The sequence below is a fragment of the Rhinichthys klamathensis genome, unplaced genomic scaffold (assembly GCF_029890125.1).
Source record: "Rhinichthys klamathensis goyatoka isolate OS25496 unplaced genomic scaffold, OSU_Roscu_1.1 h1tg000046l_1, whole genome shotgun sequence".
Taxonomy (NCBI): domain Eukaryota; kingdom Metazoa; phylum Chordata; class Actinopteri; order Cypriniformes; family Leuciscidae; genus Rhinichthys; species Rhinichthys klamathensis.
This window is the reverse complement of record NW_026606593.1, coordinates 1,509,844-1,529,678: the sequence shown is the minus strand read 5'-3', so window position 1 is coordinate 1,529,678 and position 19,835 is coordinate 1,509,844. Positions and strand designations below refer to the sequence as shown.

General features: G+C 37.6%; 17 non-coding genes across 17 annotated transcripts; all 17 read left to right on the top strand.

Moving 5' to 3' along the window:
- The first annotated feature begins 227 nt into the window (after positions 1-227).
- On the top strand, positions 228-300 carry trnar-ucg (transfer RNA arginine (anticodon UCG)). Its single transcript has one exon. It is a non-coding gene; the product is annotated as a tRNA-Arg (tRNA).
- Positions 301-2,491: 2,191 nt separating this feature from the next.
- Positions 2,492-2,564, top strand: trnar-ucg (transfer RNA arginine (anticodon UCG)). The gene has a single exon. It is a non-coding gene; the product is annotated as a tRNA-Arg (tRNA).
- A 1,146-nt stretch (positions 2,565-3,710) lies between these two features.
- trnar-ucg (transfer RNA arginine (anticodon UCG)) lies at positions 3,711-3,783 on the top strand. Its single transcript has one exon. It is a non-coding gene; the product is annotated as a tRNA-Arg (tRNA).
- A 973-nt stretch (positions 3,784-4,756) lies between these two features.
- Positions 4,757-4,829, top strand: trnar-ucg (transfer RNA arginine (anticodon UCG)). The gene has a single exon. It is a non-coding gene; the product is annotated as a tRNA-Arg (tRNA).
- A 3,773-nt stretch (positions 4,830-8,602) lies between these two features.
- trnar-ucg (transfer RNA arginine (anticodon UCG)) lies at positions 8,603-8,675 on the top strand. The gene has a single exon. It is a non-coding gene; the product is annotated as a tRNA-Arg (tRNA).
- A 449-nt stretch (positions 8,676-9,124) lies between these two features.
- trnar-ucg (transfer RNA arginine (anticodon UCG)) lies at positions 9,125-9,197 on the top strand. Its single transcript has one exon. It is a non-coding gene; the product is annotated as a tRNA-Arg (tRNA).
- A 789-nt stretch (positions 9,198-9,986) lies between these two features.
- On the top strand, positions 9,987-10,059 carry trnar-ucg (transfer RNA arginine (anticodon UCG)). Its single transcript has one exon. It is a non-coding gene; the product is annotated as a tRNA-Arg (tRNA).
- An 848-nt stretch (positions 10,060-10,907) lies between these two features.
- On the top strand, positions 10,908-10,980 carry trnar-ucg (transfer RNA arginine (anticodon UCG)). The gene has a single exon. It is a non-coding gene; the product is annotated as a tRNA-Arg (tRNA).
- Positions 10,981-11,454: 474 nt separating this feature from the next.
- Positions 11,455-11,527, top strand: trnar-ucg (transfer RNA arginine (anticodon UCG)). The gene has a single exon. It is a non-coding gene; the product is annotated as a tRNA-Arg (tRNA).
- A 1,503-nt stretch (positions 11,528-13,030) lies between these two features.
- Positions 13,031-13,103, top strand: trnar-ucg (transfer RNA arginine (anticodon UCG)). The gene has a single exon. It is a non-coding gene; the product is annotated as a tRNA-Arg (tRNA).
- Positions 13,104-13,952: 849 nt separating this feature from the next.
- trnar-ucg (transfer RNA arginine (anticodon UCG)) lies at positions 13,953-14,025 on the top strand. The gene has a single exon. It is a non-coding gene; the product is annotated as a tRNA-Arg (tRNA).
- A 474-nt stretch (positions 14,026-14,499) lies between these two features.
- trnar-ucg (transfer RNA arginine (anticodon UCG)) lies at positions 14,500-14,572 on the top strand. The gene has a single exon. It is a non-coding gene; the product is annotated as a tRNA-Arg (tRNA).
- Positions 14,573-15,020: 448 nt separating this feature from the next.
- trnar-ucg (transfer RNA arginine (anticodon UCG)) lies at positions 15,021-15,093 on the top strand. Its single transcript has one exon. It is a non-coding gene; the product is annotated as a tRNA-Arg (tRNA).
- Positions 15,094-16,418: 1,325 nt separating this feature from the next.
- On the top strand, positions 16,419-16,491 carry trnar-ucg (transfer RNA arginine (anticodon UCG)). The gene has a single exon. It is a non-coding gene; the product is annotated as a tRNA-Arg (tRNA).
- Positions 16,492-17,127: 636 nt separating this feature from the next.
- Positions 17,128-17,200, top strand: trnar-ucg (transfer RNA arginine (anticodon UCG)). The gene has a single exon. It is a non-coding gene; the product is annotated as a tRNA-Arg (tRNA).
- A 1,844-nt stretch (positions 17,201-19,044) lies between these two features.
- trnar-ucg (transfer RNA arginine (anticodon UCG)) lies at positions 19,045-19,117 on the top strand. Its single transcript has one exon. It is a non-coding gene; the product is annotated as a tRNA-Arg (tRNA).
- A 635-nt stretch (positions 19,118-19,752) lies between these two features.
- On the top strand, positions 19,753-19,825 carry trnar-ucg (transfer RNA arginine (anticodon UCG)). Its single transcript has one exon. It is a non-coding gene; the product is annotated as a tRNA-Arg (tRNA).
- Positions 19,826-19,835: the final 10 nt, after the last annotated feature.

Sequence of the window (19,835 nt, the reverse complement as noted above, 5' to 3'; positions counted from 1 at the left end):
TACATGCAGTTTATTAGAAAGACAGTACTACTCAAAAACAGCAGTACTACTCTAGTAAAACTGCAATTGTGGAACAAGACTTTGGAGCTCAGCATTGTGCAATTGACGCACATCTAGGTAATCAAAAACCTTCTTTGAATGTACTACCTACTATTTAAAAACATTATTTAATGCTTTGACTGTAATATTCTTGTGCAGAAATACCCATTCCGCTATCTAGAAATTGTGGCCCAGTGGCCTAATGGATAAGGCATCAGCCTTCGGAGCTGAGGATTGTGGGTTCGAGTCCCATCTGGGTCATCTGAGACTTTCCAGAAAATCAGTGGTTTGAGGCCAATAATGTCACCATCTTTAATTGCCACTTGCTTAAAGGATTCTTGTACATATTTCAAGACATTTGTCATTTCAACTTGAACTTTGAAATGATTTCCAAGAAATATCTTTCTTCTAAAAGAGTATTGTGGATTTGATTCACACTTGCATTGTTTAAAAGGGGTTTTTTTTTTGTGGTGGCGGGAGCCTACAATGTACATGCAGTTTATTAGAAAGACAGTACTACTGAAATATAGGAATACAACTCTAGTAAAACTGCAATTGTGGAACAAGACTTTGGAGCTCAGCATTGTGCAATTGACGCACATCTAGGTAATCAAAAACCTTCTTTGAATGTACTACCTACTATTTAAAAACATTATTTAATGCTTTGACTGTAATATTCTTGTGCAGAAACACCCATTCTGCTATCTAAAAATTGTGGCCCAGTGGCCTATGGATAAGGCATCAGCATTGGAGCTGAGGATTGTGGGTTCGAGTCCCATCTGGGTCATCTGAGACCTTGCAGAAAATCTAAATAATTTACTGCTTTGACTGTAATATTCTTGTGCAGAAATGTAATATTTTTTTGCAGAAATACCCATTCCGCTATCCAGAAATTGTGGCCCAGTGGCCTAATGGATAAGGCATCAGCCTTCGGAGCTGTGGGTTCGAGTCCCATCTGGGTCATCTGAGACTTTCCAGAAAATAAGTGGTGTGAGCTAATAATGTCACAGTCTTTAATTGCCACTTGCTTAAAGGATTCTTGTACATATTTCAAGACATTTGTCATTTCAGCTTGAACTTTGAAATGATTTCCAAGAAATATCTTTCTTCTAAAAGAGTATTGTGGATTTGATTCACACTTGCATTGTTTAAAAGGTTTTTCGTGGTGGCGGGTGCCTACAATGTACATGCAGTTTATTAGAAAGACAGTACTACTCAAAAACAGCAGTACTACTCTTGTAAAACTGCAATTGTGGAACAAGACTTTGGAGCTCAGCATTGTGCAATTGACGCACATCTAGGTAATCAAAAACCTTCTTTTAATGTACTACCTACTATTTAAAAACATTATTTAATGCTTTGACTGTAACATTATTTAATGCTTTGAGTAGTACTGTCTTTCTAATAAACTGCATGTACATTGTAGGCGCCCGCCACCACGAAAAACCTTTTAAACAATGCAAGTGTGAATCAAATCCACAATGCACACTTGCAATGTTTAAAAGGGTTTTTTTTTTTTGGTGGCGGGAGCCTACAATGTACATGCAGTTTATTTGAAAGACAGTACTACTGAAATACAGGAATACAACTCTAGTAAAACTGCAATTGTGGAACAAGACTTTGGAGCTCAGCATTGTGCAATTGACGCACATCTAGGTAATCAAAAACCTTCTTTGAATGTACTACTTACTATTTAAAAACAATATTTAATGCTTTGACTGTAATATTCTTGTGCAGAAATACCCATTCCACTATCTAGAAATTGTGGCCTAATGGATAAGGCATCAGCATTGGAGCTGAGGATTGTGGGTTCAAGTCCAATCTGGGTCATCTGAGACCTTGCAGAAAATCAGTGGTGTGAGCTAATAATGTCACAGTCTTTAATTGCCACTTGCTTAAAGGATTCTTGTACATATTTCAAGACATTTGTCATTTCAGCTTGAACTTTGAAATGATTTCCAAGAAATATCTTTCTTCTAAAAGAGTATTGTGAATTTGATTCACACTTGCATTGTTTAAAAGGTTTTTCGTGGTGGCGGGTGCCTACAATGTACATGCAGTTTATTAGAAAGACAATACTACTGAAATATAGGAATACAACTCTAGTAAAACTGCAATTGTGGAACAAGACTTTGGAGCTCAGCATTGTGCAATTGACGCACATCTATGTAATCAAAAACCTTCTTTGAATGTACTACCTACTATTTAAAAACATTATTTAATGCTTTGACTGTAATATTCTTGTGCAGAAATACCCATTCCACTATCTAGAAATTGTGGCCTAATGGATAAGGCATCAGCATTGGAGCTGAGGATTGTGGGTTCAAGTCCCATCTGGGTCATCTGAGACCTTGCGGAAAATCTAAATTATTTACTGCTTTGACTGTAATATTCTTGTGCAGAAATGTAATATTCTTGTGCAGAAATACCCATTCCGCTATCTAGAAATTGTGGCCCAGTGGCCTAATGGATAAGGCATCAGCCTTCGGAGCTGAGGATTGTGGGTTCGAGTCCCATCTGGGTCATCTGAGACTTTCCAGAAAATCAGTGGTTTGAGGCCAATAATGTCACCATCTTTAATTGCCACTTGCTTAAAGGATTCTTGTACATATTTCAAGACATTTGTCATTTCAACTTGAACTTTGAAATGATTTCCAAGAAATATCTTTCTTCTAAAAGAGTATTGTGGATTTGATTCACACTTGCATTGTTTAAAAGGGTTTTTTTTGTGGTGGCGGGAGCCTACAATGTACATGCAGTTTATTAGAAAGACAGTACTACTCAAAAACAGCAGTACTACTCTTGTAAAACTGCAATTGTGGAACAAGACTTTGGAGCTCAGCATTGTGCAATTGACGCACATCTATGTAATCAAAAACCTTCTTTGAATGTACTACCTACTATTTAAAAACATTATTTAATGCTTTGACTGTAATATTTTTGTGCAGAAATACCCATTCCGCTATCTAGAAATTGTGGCCCAGTGGCCTAATGGATAAGGCATCAGCATTGGAGCTGAGGATTGTGGGTTTGAGTCCCATCTGGGTCATCTGAGACCTTTCAGAAAATCAGTGGTGTGGGGCCATTAAGTCACAGTCTTTAATTGCCACTTGCTTAAAGGATTCTTGTACATATTTCAAGACATTTGTCATTTCAGCTTGAACTTTGAAATGATTTCCAAGAAATATCCTTCTTCTAAAAGAGTATTGTGAATTTGATTCACACTTGCATTGTTTAAAAGGTTTTTCGTGGTGGCGGGTGCCTACAATGTACATGCAGTTTATTAGAAAGACAATACTACTGAAATATAGGAATACAACTCTAGTAAAACTGCAATTGTGGAACAAGACTTTGGAGCTCAGCATTGTGCAATTGACGCACATCTATGTAATCAAAAACCTTCTTTGAATGTACTACCTACTATTTAAAAACATTATTTAATGCTTTGACTGTAATATTCTTGTGCAGAAATACCCATTCCACTATCTAGAAATTGTGGCCTAATGGATAAGGCATCAGCATTGGAGCTGAGGATTGTGGGTTCAAGTCCCATCTGGGTCATCTGAGACCTTGCGGAAAATCTAAATTATTTACTGCTTTGACTGTAATATTCTTGTGCAGAAATGTAATATTCTTGTGCAGAAATACCCATTCCGCTATCTAGAAATTGTGGCCCAGTGGCCTAATGGATAAGGCATCAGCCTTCGGAGCTGAGGATTGTGGGTCCGAGTCCCATCTGGGTCATCTGAGACTTTCCAGAAAATCAGTGGTTTGAGGCCAATAATGTCACCATCTTTAATTGCCACTTGCTTAAAGGATTCTTGTACATATTTCAAGACATTTGTCATTTCAACTTGAACTTTGAAATGATTTCCAAGAAATATCTTTCTTCTGAAAGAGTATTGTGGATTTGATTCACACTTGCATTGTTTAAAAGGGTTTTTTTTTGTGGTGGCGGGAGCCTACAATGTACATGCAGTTTATTAGAAAGACAGTACTACTCAAAAACAGCAGTACTACTCTTGTAAAACTGCAATTGTGGAACAAGACTTTGGAGCTCAGCATTGTGCAATTGACGCACATCTATGTAATCAAAAACCTTCTTTGAATGTACTACCTACTATTTAAAAACATTATTTAATGCTTTGACTGTAATATTTTTGTGCAGAAATACCCATTCCGCTATCTAGAAATTGTGGCCCAGTGGCCTAATGGATAAAGCATCAGCATTGGAGCTGAGGATTGTGGGTTTGAGTCCCATCTGGGTCATCTGAGACCTTTCAGAAAATCAGTGGTGTGGGGCCATTAAGTCACAGTCTTTAATTGCCACTTGCTTAAAGGATTCTTGTACATATTTCAAGACATTTGTCATTTAAGCTTGAACTTTGAAATGATTTCCAAGAAATATCCTTCTTCTAAAAGAGTATTGTGAATTTGATTCACACTTGCATTGTTTAAAAGGTTTTTCGTGGTGGCGGGTGCCTACAATGTACATGCAGTTTATTAGAAAGACAGTACTACTCAAAAACAGCAGTACTACTCTAGTAAAACTGCAATTGTGGAACAAGACTTTGGAGCTCAGCATTGTGCAATTGACGCACATCTAGGTAATCAAAAACCTTCTTTGAATGTACTACCTACTATTTAAAAACATTATTTAATGCTTTGACTGTAATATTCTTGTGCAGAAATACCCATTCCGCTATCTAGAAATTGTGGCCCAGTGACCTAATGGATAAGGCATCAGCCTTCGGAGCTGAGGATTGTGGGTTCGAGTCCCATCTGGGTCATCTGAGACTTTCCAGAAAATCAGTGGTTTGAGGCCAATAATGTCACCATCTTTAATTGCCACTTGCTTAAAGGATTCTTGTACATATTTCAAGACATTTGTCATTTCAACTTGAACTTTGAAATGATTTCCAAGAAATATCTTTCTTCTAAAAGAGTATTGTGGATTTGATTCACACTTGCATTGTTTAAAAGGGGTTTTTTTTTTGTGGTGGCGGGAGCCTACAATGTACATGCAGTTTATTAGAAAGACAGTACTACTGAAATATAGGAATACAACTCTAGTAAAACTGCAATTGTGGAACAAGACTTTGGAGCTCAGCATTGTGCAATTGACGCACATCTAGGTAATCAAAAACCTTCTTTGAATGTACTACCTACTATTTAAAAACATTATTTAATGCTTTGACTGTAATATTCTTGTGCAGAAACACCCATTCTGCTATCTAAAAATTGTGGCCCAGTGGCCTATGGATAAGGCATCAGCATTGGAGCTGAGGATTGTGGGTTCGAGTCCCATCTGGGTCATCTGAGACCTTGCAGAAAATCTAAATAATTTACTGCTTTGACTGTAATATTCTTGTGCAGAAATGTAATATTTTTTTGCAGAAATACCCATTCCGCTATCCAGAAATTGTGGCCCAGTGGCCTAATGGATAAGGCATCAGCCTTCGGAGCTGTGGGTTCGAGTCCCATCTGGGTCATCTGAGACTTTCCAGAAAATAAGTGGTGTGAGCTAATAATGTCACAGTCTTTAATTGCCACTTGCTTAAAGGATTCTTGTACATATTTCAAGACATTTGTCATTTCAGCTTGAACTTTGAAATGATTTCCAAGAAATATCTTTCTTCTAAAAGAGTATTGTGGATTTGATTCACACTTGCATTGTTTAAAAGGTTTTTCGTGGTGGCGGGTGCCTACAATGTACATGCAGTTTATTAGAAAGACAGTACTACTCAAAAACAGCAGTACTACTCTTGTAAAACTGCAATTGTGGAACAAGACTTTGGAGCTCAGCATTGTGCAATTGACGCACATCTAGGTAATCAAAAACCTTCTTTTAATGTACTACCTACTATTTAAAAACATTATTTAATGCTTTGACTGTAACATTATTTAATGCTTTGAGTAGTACTGTCTTTCTAATAAACTGCATGTACATTGTAGGCGCCCGCCACCACGAAAAACCTTTTAAACAATGCAAGTGTGAATCAAATCCACAATGCACACTTGCAATGTTTAAAAGGGTTTTTTTTTTTTGGTGGCGGGAGCCTACAATGTACATGCAGTTTATTTGAAAGACAGTACTACTGAAATACAGGAATACAACTCTAGTAAAACTGCAATTGTGGAACAAGACTTTGGAGCTCAGCATTGTGCAATTGACGCACATCTAGGTAATCAAAAACCTTCTTTGAATGTACTACCTACTATTTAAAAACATTATTTAATGCTTTGACTGTAATATTCTTGTGCAGAAATACCCATTCCGCTATCTAGAAATTGTGGCCCAGTGGCGTAATGGATAAGGCATCAGACTTCGGAGCTGAGGATTGTGGGTTCGAGTCCTATCTGGGTCATCTGAGACTTTCCAGAAAATCAGTGGTTTGAGGCCAATAATGTCACCATCTTTAATTGCCACTTGCTTAAAGGATTCTTGTACATATTTCAAGACATTTGTCATTTCAACTTGAACTTTGAAATGATTTCCAAGAAATATCTTTCTTCTAAAAGAGTATTGTGGATTTGATTCACACTTGCATTGTTTAAAAGGGTTTTTTTTTTGTGGTGGCGGGAGCCTACAATGTACATGCAGTTTATTAGAAAGACAGTACTACTGAAATACAGGAATACAACTCTAGTAAAACTGCAATTGTGGAACAAGACTTTGGAGCTCAGCATTGTGCAATTGACGCACATCTAGGTAATCAAAAACCTTCTTTGAATGTACTACTTACTATTTAAAAACAATATTTAATGCTTTGACTGTAATATTCTTGTGCAGAAATACCCATTCCACTATCTAGGAATTGTGGCCCAGTGGCCTAATGGATAAGGCATCAGCATTGGAGCTGAGGATTGTGGGTTCAAGTCCAATCTGGGTCATCTGAGACCTTGCAGAAAATCAGTGGTGTGAGCTAATAATGTCACAGTCTTTAATTGCCACTTGCTTAAAGGATTCTTGTACATATTTCAAGACATTTGTCATTTCAGCTTGAACTTTGAAATGATTTCCAAGAAATATCTTTCTTCTAAAAGAGTATTGTGAATTTGATTCACACTTGCATTGTTTAAAAGGTTTTTCGTGGTGGCGGGTGCCTACAATGTACATGCAGTTTATTAGAAAGACAATACTACTGAAATATAGGAATACAACTCTAGTAAAACTGCAATTGTGGAACAAGACTTTGGAGCTCAGCATTGTGCAATTGACGCACATCTATGTAATCAAAAACCTTCTTTGAATGTACTACCTACTATTTAAAAACATTATTTAATGCTTTGACTGTAATATTCTTGTGCAGAAATACCCATTCCACTATCTAGAAATTGTGGCCTAATGGATAAGGCATCAGCATTGGAGCTGAGGATTGTGGGTTCAAGTTCCATCTGGGTCATCTGAGACCTTGCGGAAAATCTAAATTATTTACTGCTTTGACTGTAATATTCTTGTGCAGAAATGTAATATTCTTGTGCAGAAATACCCATTCCGCTATCTGGAAATTGTGGCCCAGTGGCCTAATGGATAAGGCATCAGCCTTCAGAGCTGAGGATTGTGGGTTCGAGTCCCATCTGGGTCATCTGAGACTTTCCAGAAAATCAGTGGTTTGAGGCCAATAATGTCACCATCTTTAATTGCCACTTGCTTAAAGGATTCTTGTACATATTTCAAGACATTTGTCATTTCAACTTGAACTTTGAAATGATTTCCAAGAAATATCTTTCTTCTAAAAGAGTATTGTGGATTTGATTCACACTTGCATTGTTTAAAAGGGTTTTTTTTTTGTGGTGGCGGGAGCCTACAATGTACATGCAGTTTATTAGAAAGACAGTACTACTCAAAAACAGCAGTACTACTCTTGTAAAACTGCAATTGTGGAACAAGACTTTGGAGCTCAGCATTGTGCAATTGACGCACATCTATGTAATCAAAAACCTTCTTTGAATGTACTACCTACTATTTAAAAACATTATTTAATGCTTTGACTGTAATATTTTTGTGCAGAAATACCCATTCCGCTATCTAGAAATTGTGGCCCAGTGGCCTAATGGATAAGGCATCAGCATTGGAGCTGAGGATTGTGGGTTTGAGTCCCATCTGGGTCATCTGAGACCTTTCAGAAAATCAGTGGTGTGGGGCCATTAAGTCACAGTCTTTAATTGCCACTTGCTTAAAGGATTCTTGTACATATTTCAAGACATTTGTCATTTAAGCTTGAACTTTGAAATGATTTCCAAGAAATATCCTTCTTCTAAAAGAGTATTGTGAATTTGATTCACACTTGCATTGTTTAAAAGGTTTTTCGTGGTGGCGGGTGCCTACAATGTACATGCAGTTTATTAGAAAGACAGTACTACTCAAAAACAGCAGTACTACTCTAGTAAAACTGCAATTGTGGAACAAGACTTTGGAGCTCAGCATTGTGCAATTGACGCACATCTAGGTAATCAAAAACCTTCTTTGAATGTACTACCTACTATTTAAAAACATTATTTAATGCTTTGACTGTCATATTCTTGTGCAGAAATACCCATTCCGCTATCTAGAAATTGTGGCCCAGTGGCCTAATGGATAAGGCATCAGCCTTCGGAGCTGAGGATTGTGGGTTCGAGTCCCATCTGGGTCATCTGAGACTTTCCAGAAAATCAGTGGTTTGACGCCAATAATGTCACCATCTTTAATTGCCACTTGCTTAAAGGATTCTTGTACATATTTCAAGACATTTGTCATTTCAGCTTGAACTTTGAAATGATTTCCAAGAAATATCTTTCTTCTAAAAGAGTATTGTGGATTTGATTCACACTTGCATTGTTTAAAAGGTTTTTCGTGGTGGCGGGTGCCTACAATGTACATGCAGTTTATTAGAAAGACAGTACTACTCAAAAACAGCAGTACTACTCTTGTAAAACTGCAATTGTGGAACAAGACTTTGGAGCTCAGCATTGTGCAATTGACGCACATCTAGGTAATCAAAAACCTTCTTTTAATGTACTACCTACTATTTAAAAACATTATTTAATGCTTTGACTGTAATATTCTTGTGCAGAAATACCCATTCCGCTATCTAGAAATTGTGGCCCAGTGGCCTAATGGATAAGGCATCAGCCTTCGGAGCTGAGGATTGTGGGTTCGAGTCCCATCTGGGTCATCTGAGACTTTCCAGAAAATAAGTGGTTTGAGGCTAATAATGTCACAGTCTGTAATTGCCACTTGCTTAAAGGATTGTTGTACATACTTCAAGACATTTGTCATTTCAGCTTGAACTTTAAAATGATTTCCAAGAAATATCTTTCTTCTAAAAGAGTATTGTGGATTTGATTCACACTTGCATTGTTTAAAAGGGTTTTTTTTTGTGGTGGCGGGAGCCTACAATGTACATGCAGTTTATTAGAAAGACAGTACTACTCTTGTAAAACTGCAATTGTGGAACAAGACTTTGGAGCTCAGCATTGTGCAATTGACGCACATCTAGGTAATCAAAAACCTTCTTTGAATGTACTACCTACTATTTAAAAACATTATTTAATGCTTTGACTGTAACATTATTTAATGCTTTGAGTAGTACTGTCTTTCTAATAAACTGCATGTACATTGTAGGCGCCCGCCACCGCGAAAAACCTTTTAAACAATGCAAGTGTGAATCAAATCCACAATGCACACTTGCATTGTTTAAAAGGGTTTTTTTTTTTTGGTGGCGGGAGCCTACAATGTACATGCCGTTTATTTGAAAGACAGTACTACTGAAATACAGGAATACAACTCTCGTAAAACTGCAATTGTGGAACAAGACTTTGGAGCTCAGCATTGTGCAATTGACGCACATCTAGGTAATTAAAAACCTTCTTTGAATGTACTACCTACTATTTAAAAACATTATTTAATGCTTTGACTGTAATATTCTTGTGCAGAAATACCCATTCCGCTATCTAGAAATTGTGGCCCAGTGGCCTAATGGATAAGGCATCAGCCTTCGGAGCTGAGGATTGTGGGTTCGAGTCCCATCTGGGTCATCTGAGACTTTCCAGAAAATCAGTGGTTTGAGGCCAATAATGTCACCATCTTTAATTGCCACTTGCTTAAAGGATTCTTGTACATATTTCAAGACATTTGTCATTTCAACTTGAACTTTGAAATGATTTCCAAGAAATATCTTTCTTCTAAAAGAGTATTGTGGATTTGATTCACACTTGCATTGTTTAAAAGGGTTTTTTTTTTTGTGGTGGCGGGAGCCTACAATGTACATGCAGTTTATTAGAAAGACAGTACTACTGAAATATAGGAATACAACTCTAGTAAAACTGCAATTGTGGAACAAGACTTTGGAGCTCAGCATTGTGCAATTGACGCACATCTAGGTAATCAAAAACCTTCTTTGAATGTACTACCTACTATTTAAAAACATTATTTAATGCTTTGACTGTAACATTATTTAATGCTTTGAGTAGTACTGTCTTTCTAATAAACTGCATGTACATTGTAGGCGCCCGCCACCGGGAAAAACCTTTTAAACAATGCAAGTGTGAATCAAATACACAATGCACACTTGCATTGTTTAAAAGGGTTTTTTTTTTTTGGTGGCGGGAGCCTACAATGTACATGCCGTTTATTTGAAAGACAGTACTACTGAAAAACAGGAATACAACTCTAGTAAAACTGCAATTGTGGAACAAGCCTTTGGAGCTCAGCATTGTGCAAATGACGCACATCTAGGTAATCAAAAACCTTCTTTGAATGTACTACCTACTATTTAAAATTTATAAAGCAGTAAATATACTATTTACTGCTTTGACTGTAATATTCTTGTGCAGAAATGTAATATTTTTTTGCAGAAATACCCATTCAGCTATCCAGAAATTGTGGCCCAGTGGCCTAATGGATAAGGCATCAGCTTTCGGAGCTGAGGATTGTGGGTTCGAGTCCCATCTGGGTCATCTGAGACTTTCCAGAAAATAAGTGGTTTGAGGCCAATAATGTCACAGTCTTTAATTGCCACTTGCTTAAAGGATTCTTGTACATATTTCAAGACATTTGTCATTTCAGCTTGAACTTTAAAATGATTTCCAAGAAATATCTTTCTTCTAAAAGAGTATTGTGCAATTGACGCACATCTAGGTAATCAAAAACCTTCTTTGAATGTACTACCTACTATTTAAAAACATTATTTAATGCTTTGACTGTAATATTCTTGTGCAGAAATACCCATTCCGCTATCTAGAAATTGTGGCCCAGTGGCCTAATGGATAAGGCATCAGCATTGGAGCTGAGGATTGTGGGTTCGAGTCCCATCTGGGTCATCTGAGACCTTGCGGAAAATCTAAATTATTTACTGCTTTGACTCTAATATTCTTGTGCAGAAATGTAATATTTTTTTTGCAGAAATACCCATTCCGCTATCCAGAAATTGTGGCCCAGTAGCCTAATGGAGAAGGCATCAGCCTTCGGAGCTGAGGATTGTGGGTTCGAGTCCCATCTGGGTCATCTGAGACTTTCCAGAAAATCAGTGGTGTGAGGCCAATAAGTCACAGTCTTTAATTGCCACTTGCTTAAAGGATTCTTGTACATATTTCAAGACATTTGTCATTTCAACTTGAACTTTGAAATGATTTCCAAGAAATATCTTTCTTCTAAAAGAGTATTGTGGATTTGATTCACACTTGCATTGTTTAAAAGGGTTTTTTTTTTGTGGTGGCGGGAGCCTACAATGTACATGCAGTTTACTAGAAAGACAGTACTACTGAAATACAGGAATACAACTCTAGTAAAACTGCAATTGTGGAACAAGACTTTGGAGCTCAGCATTGTGCAATTGACGCACATCTAGGTAATCAAAAACCTTCTTTGAATGTACTACCTACTATTTAAAAACATTATTTAATGCTTTGACTGTAATATTCTTGTGCAGAAATACCCATTCTGCTATCTAAAAATTGTGGCCCAGTGGCCTATGGATAAGGCATCAGCATTGGAGCTGAGGATTGTGGGTTCGTGTCCCATCTGGGTCATCTGAGACCTTGCAGAAAATCTAAATAATTTACTGCTTTGACTGTAATATTCTTGTGCAGAAATGTAATATTTTTTTGCAGAAATACCCATTCCGCTATCCAGAAATTGTGGCCCAGTGGCCTAATGGATAAGGCATCAGCCTTCGGAGCAGTGGGTTCGAGTCCCATCTGGGTCATCTGAGACTTTCCAGAAAATAAGTGGTGTGAGCTAATAATGTCACAGTCTTTAATTGCCACTTGCTTAAAGGATTCTTGTACATATTTCAAGACATTTGTCATTTCAGCTTGAACTTTGAAATGATTTCCAAGAAATATCTTTCTTCTAAAAGAGTATTGTGGATTTGATTCACACTTGCATTGTTTAAAAGGTTTTTCGTGGTGGCGGGTGCCTACAATGTACATGCAGTTTATTAGAAAGACAGTACTACTCAAAAACAGCAGTACTACTCTTGTAAAACTGCAATTGTGGAACAAGACTTTGGAGCTCAGCATTGTGCAATTGACGCACATCTAGGTAATCAAAAACCTTCTTTTAATGTACTACCTACTATTTAAAAACATTATTTAATGCTTTGACTGTAACATTATTTAATGCTTTGAGTAGTACTGTCTTTCTTATAAACTGCATGTACATTGTAGGCGCCCGCCACCGCGAAAAACCTTTTAAACAATGCAAGTGTGAATCAAATCCACAATGCACACTTGCATTGTTTAAAAGGGTTTTTTTTTTTTGGTGGCGGGAGCCTACAATGTACATGCAGTTTATTTGAAAGACAGTACTACTGAAATACAGGAATACAACTCTAGTAAAACTGCAATTGTGGAACAAGACTTTGGAGCTCAGCATTGTGCAATTGACGCACATCTAGGTAATCAAAAACCTTCTTTGAATGTACTACTTACTATTTAAAAACATTATTTAATGCTTTGACTGTAATATTCTTGTGCAGAAATACCCATTCCGCTATCTAGAAATTGTGGCCCAGTGGCCTAATGGATAAGGCATCAGCTTTCGGAGCTTAGGATTGTGGGTTCGAGTCCCATCTGGGTCATCTGAGACTTTCCAGAAAATAAGTGGTTTGAGGCCAATAATGTCACAGTCTGTAATTGCCACTTGCTTAAAGGATTGTTGTACATACTTCAAGACATTTGTCATTTCAACTTGAACTTTAAAATTATTTCCAAGAAATATCTTTCTTCTAAAAGAGTATTGTGGATTTGATTCACACTTGCATTGTTTAAAAGGGGTTTTTTTTTTTGTGGTGGCGGGAGCCTACAATGTACATGCAGTTTATTAGAAAGACAGTACTACTGAAATATAGGAATACAACTCTAGTAAAACTGCAATTGTGGAACAAGACTTTGGAGCTCAGCATTGTGCAATTGACGCACATCTAGGTAATCAAAAGCCTTCTTTGAATGTACTACCTACTATTTAAAAACATTATTTAATGCTTTGACTGTAACATTATTTAATGCTTTGAGTAGTACTGTCTTTCTAATAAACTGCATGTACATTGTAGGCGCCCGCCACCGCGAAAAACCTTTTAAACAATGCAAGTGTGAATCAAATACACAATGCACACTTGCATTGTTTAAAAGGGTTTTTTTTTTTTGGTGGCGGGAGCCTACAATGTACATGCCGTTTATTTGAAAGACAGTACTACTGAAAAACAGGAATACAACTCTAGTAAAACTGCAATTGTGGAACAAGCCTTTGGAGCTCAGCATTGTGCAAATGACGCACATCTAGGTAATCAAAGACCTTCTTTGAATGTACTACCTACTATTTAAAATTTATAAAGCAGTAAATATACTATTTACTGCTTTGACTGTAATATTCTTGTGCAGAAATGTAATATTTTTTTGCAGAAATACCCATTCCGCTATCCAGAAATTGTGGCCCAGTGGCCTAATGGATAAGGCATCAGCTTTCGGAGCTGAGGATTGTGGGTTCGAGTCCCATCTGGGTCATCTGAGACTTTCCAGAAAATAAGTGGTTTGAGGCCAATAATGTCACAGTCTTTAATTGCCACTTGCTTAAAGGATTCTTGTACATATTTCAAGACATCTGTCATTTCAGCTTTAACTTTAAAATGATTTCCAAGAAATATCTTTCTTCTAAAAGAGTATTGTGCAATTGACGCACATCTAGGTAATCAAAAACCTTCTTTGAATGTACTACCTACTATTTAAAAACATTATTTAATGCTTTGACTGTAATATTCTTGTGCAGAAATACCCATTCCGCTATCTAGAAATTGTGGCCCAGTGGCCTAATGGATAAGGCATCAGCATTGGAGCTGAGGATTGTGGGTTCGAGTCCCATCTGGGTCATCTGAGACCTTGCGGAAAATCTAAATTATTTACTGCTTTGACTCTAATATTCTTGTGCAGAAATGTAATATTTTTTTTGCAGAAATACCCATTCCGCTATCCAGAAATTGTGGCCCAGTAGCCTAATGGATAAGGCATCAGCCTTCGGAGCTGAGGATTGTGGGTTCGAGTCCCATCTGGGTCATCTGAGACTTTCCAGAAAATCAGTGGTGTGAGGCCAATAAGTCACAGTCTTTAATTGCCACTTGCTTAAAGGATTCTTGTACATATTTCAAGACATTTGTCATTTCAGCTTGAACTTTGAAATGATTTCCAAGAAATATCTTTCTTCTAAAAGAGTATTGTGGATTTGATTCACACTTGCATTGTTTAAAAGGTTTTTCGTGGTGGCGGGTGCCTACAATGTACATGCAGTTTATTAGAAAGACAGTACTACTCAAAAACAGCAGTACTACTCTTGTAAAACTGCAATTGTGGAACAAGACTTTGGAGCTCAGCATTGTGCAATTGACGCACATCTAGGTAATCAAAAACCTTCTTTGAATGTACTACTTACTATTTAAAAACATTATTTAATGCTTTGACTGTAATATTCTTGTGCAGAAATACCCATTCCGCTATCTAGAAATTGTGGCCCAGTGGCCTAATGGATAAGGCATCAGCCTTCGGAGCTGAGGATTGTGGGTTCGAGTCCCATCTGGGTCATCTGAGACTTTCCAGAAAATAAGTGGTTTGAGGCCAATAATGTCACAGTCTGTAATTGCCACTTGCTTAAAGGATTGTTGTACATACTTCAAGACATTTGTCATTTCAGCTTGAACTTTAAAATGATTTCCAAGAAATATCTTTCTTCTAAAAGAGTATTGTGGATTTGATTCACACTTGCATTGTTTAAAAGGTTTTTCGTGGTGGCGGGAGCCTACAATGTACATGCAGTTTATTAGAAAGACAGTACTACTCAAAAACAGCAGTACTACTCTTGTAAAACTGCAATTGTGGAACAAGACTTTGGAGCTCAGCATTGTGCAAATGACGCACATCTAGGTAATCAAAAACCTTCTTTTAATGTACTACCTACTATTTAAAAACATTATTTAATGCTTTGACTGTAACATTATTTAATGCTTTGAGTAGTACTGTCTTTCTAATAAACTGCATGTACATTGTAGGCGCCCGCCACCACGAAAAACCTTTTAAACAATGCAAGTATGAATCAAATCCACAATGCACACTTGCATTGTTTAAAAGGGTTTTTTTTTTTGTGGTGGCGGGAGCCTACAATGTACATGCAGTTTATTAGAAAGACAGTACTACTGAAATACAGGAATACAACTCTAGTAAAACTGCAATTGTGGAACAAGACTTTGGAGCTCAGCATTGTGCAATTGACGCACATCTAGGTAATCAAAAACCTTCTTTGAATGTACTACTTACTATTTAAAAACAATATTTAATGCTTTGACTGTAATATTCTTGTGCAGAAATACCCATTCCACTATCTAGAAATTGTGGCCCAGTGGCCTAATGGATAAGGCATCAGCATTGGAGCTGAGGATTGTGGGTTCAAGTCCCATCTGGGTCATCTGAGACCTTGCAGAAAATCAGTGGTGTGAGCTAATAATGTCACAGTCTTTAATTGCCACTTGCTTAAAGGATTCTTGTACATATTTCAAGACATTTGTCATTTCAGCTTGAACTTTGAAATGATTTCCAAGAAATATCTTTCTTCTAAAAGAGTATTGTGGATTTGATTCACACTTGCATTGTTTAAAAGGTTTTTCGTGGTGGCGGGTGCCTACAATGTACATGCAGTTTATTAGAAAGACAGTACTACTCAAAAACAGCAGTACTACTCTTGTAAAACTGCAATTGTGGAACAAGACTTTGGAGCTCAGCATTGTGCAATTGACGCACATCTAGGTAATCAAAAACCTTCTTTGAATGTACTACTTACTATTTAAAAACATTATTTAATGCTTTGACTGTAATATTCTTGTGCAGAAATACCCATTCCGCTATCTAGAAATTGTGGCCCAGTGGCCTAATGGATAAGGCATCAGCCTTCGGAGCTGAGGATTGTGGGTTCGAGTCCCATCTGGGTCATCTGAGACTTTCCAGAAAATAAGTGGTTTGAGGCCAATAATGTCACAGTCTGTAATTGCCACTTGCTTAAAGGATTGTTGTACATACTTCAAGACATTTGTCATTTCAGCTTGAACTTTAAAATGATTTCCAAGAAATATCTTTCTTCTAAAAGAGTATTGTGGATTTGATTCACACTTGCATTGTTTAAAAGGGGTTTTTTTTGTGGTGGCGGGAGCCTACAATGTACATGCAGTTTATTAGAAAGACAGTACTACTCAAAAACAGCAGTACTACTCTTGTAAAACTGCAATTGTGGAACAAGACTTTGGAGCTCAGCATTGTGCAAATGACGCACATCTAGGTAATCAAAAACCTTCTTTGAATGTACTACCTACTATTTAAAAACATTATTTAATGCTTTGACTGTAATATTCTTGTGCAGAAATACCCATTCCGCTATCTAGAAATTGTGGCCCAGTGGCCTAATGGATAAGGCATCAGCATTGGAGCTGAGGATTGTGGGTTCGAGTCCCATCTGGGTCATCTGAGACCTTGCGGAAAATCTAAATTATTTACTGCTTTGACTCTAATATTCTTGTGCAGAAATGTAATATTTTTTTTGCAGAAATACCCATTCCGCTATCCAGAAATTGTGGCCCAGTGGCCTAATGGATAAGGCATCAGCCTTCGGAGCTGAGGATTGTGGGTTCGAGTCCCATCTGGGTCATCTGAGACCTTTCAGAAAATCAGTGGTGTGAGGCCAATAAGTCACAGTCTTTAATTGCCACTTGCTTAAAGGATTCTTGTACATATCTCAAGACATATGTCATTTCAGCTTGAACTTTGAAATGATTTCCAAGAAATATCTTTCTTCTAAAAGAGTATTGTGGATTTGATTCACACTTGCATTGTTTAAAAGGTTTTTCGTGGTGGCGGGTGCCTACAATGTACATGCAGTTTATTAGAAAGACAGTACTACTCAAAAACAGCAGTACTACTCTTGTAAAACTGCAATTGTGGAACAAGACTTTGGAGCTCAGCATTGTGCAATTGACGCACATCTAGGTAATCAAAAACCTTCTTTTAATGTACTACCTACTATTTAAAAACATTATTTAATGCTTTGACTGTAACATTATTTAATGCTTTGAGTAGTACTGTCTTTCTAATAAACTGCATGTACATTGTAGGCGCCCGCCACCACGAAAAACCTTTTAAACAATGCAAGTATGAATCAAATCCACAATGCACACTTGCATTGTTTAAAAGGGTTTTTTTTTTTGTGGTGGCGGGAGCCTACAATGTACATGCAGTTTATTAGAAAGACAGTACTACTGAAATACAGGAATACAACTCTAGTAAAACTGCAATTGTGGAACAAGACTTTGGAGCTCAGCATTGTGCAATTGACGCACATCTAGGTAATCAAAAACCTTCTTTGAATGTACTACTTACTATTTAAAAACAATATTTAATGCTTTGACTGTAATATTCTTGTGCAGAAATACCCATTCCACTATCTAGAAATTGTGGCCCAGTGGCCTAATGGATAAGGCATCAGCATTGGAGCTGAGGATTGTGGGTTCAAGTCCCATCTGGGTCATCTGAGACCTTGCAGAAAATCAGTGGTGTGAGCTAATAATGTCACAGTCTTTAATTGCCACTTGCTTAAAGGATTCTTGTACATATTTCAAGACATTTGTCATTTCAGCTTGAACTTTGAAATGATTTCCAAGAAATATCTTTCTTCTAAAAGAGTATTGTGGATTTGATTCACACTTGCATTGTTTAAAAGGTTTTTAGTGGTGGCGGGTGCCTACAATGTACATGCAGTTTATTAAGCCCCTTTCACACAGCGCTTTGAACCCGGCAAATTGCCGGCAAATTGCCAGAGTGCCTTCTGTGTGAACGCAAACACGACCCGGGACTGATGCCGGGATCGATGCCGGGTTGGGGACCTAGTAACATTGCCGTGTTCAGACCCGGAACTCGCGCTGTGTGAACAAAAGCCGTAACCAATGCCGTGTCGTAATGATGACGCTGAAGTGAAGAGAAAGCAGGCTAGTGAAACAGTACGTAATGCGCTAGTTTGTGATCGAATCAGAGAAAAAAATGCACAAGCGTGGTTTCTCCAGAGAGAAATCGCAGCTCATAAGCAAACTATACACGTTGCTGAGACATTACATGTCACATCGATGTCACGTGTCTTTCCGGAACATACACGGGTTGTGTGTGAACGCGCTCTCTGATTCCGGCAAATCACTGGCAGTGTGAATGAAGCAAAATCAAACGAACCCGGGTCAAATCCCGGGTCGCTTTATCCGTGTATTTTCCGGAATCTCTGTGTGAAAGGGGCTTTAGAAAGACAGTACTACTCAAAAACAGCAGTACTACTCTTGTAAAACTGCAATTGTGGAACAAGACTTTGGAGCTCAGCATTGTGCAATTGACGCACATCTAGGTAATCAAAAACCTTCTTTGAATGTACTACCTACTATTTAAAAACATTATTTAATGCTTTGACTGTAATATTCTTGTGCCGAAATACCCATTCCGCTATCCAGAAATTGTGGCCCAGTGGCCTAATGGATAAGGCATCAGCCTTCGGAGCTGAGGATTGTGGGTTCAAGTCCCATCTGGGTCATCTGAGACTTTCCAGAAAATCAGTGGTTTGAGGCCAATAATGTCACCATCTTTAATTGCCACTTGCTTAAAGGATTCTTGTACATATTTCAAGACATTTGTCATTTCAACTTGATCTTTGAAATGATTTCCAAGAAATATCTTTCTTCTAAAAGAGTATTGTGGATTTGATTCACACTTGCATTGTTTAAAAGGGTTTTTTTTTTGTGGTGGCGGGAGCCTACAATGTACATGCAGTTTACTAGAAAGACAGTACTACTGAAATACAGGAATACAACTCTAGTAAAACTGCAATTGTGGAACAAGACTTTGGAGCTCAGCATTGTGCAATTGACGCACATCTAGGTAATCAAAAACCTTCTTTGAATGTACTACCTACTATTTAAAAACATTATTTAATGCTTTGACTGTAAAATTCTTGTGCAGAAATACCCATTCTGCTATCTAAAAATTGTGGCCCAGTGGCCTATGGATAAGGCATCAGCATTGGAGCTGAGGATTGTGGGTTCGTGTCCCATCTGGGTCATCTGAGACCTTGCAGAAAATCTAAATAATTTACTGCTTTGACTGTAATATTCTTGTGCAGAAATGTAATATTTTTTTGCAGAAATACCCATTCCGCTATCCAGAAATTGTGGCCCAGTGGCCTAATGGATAAGGCATCAGCCTTCGGAGCTGAGGATTGTGGGTTCGAGTCCCATCTGGGTCATCTGAGATTT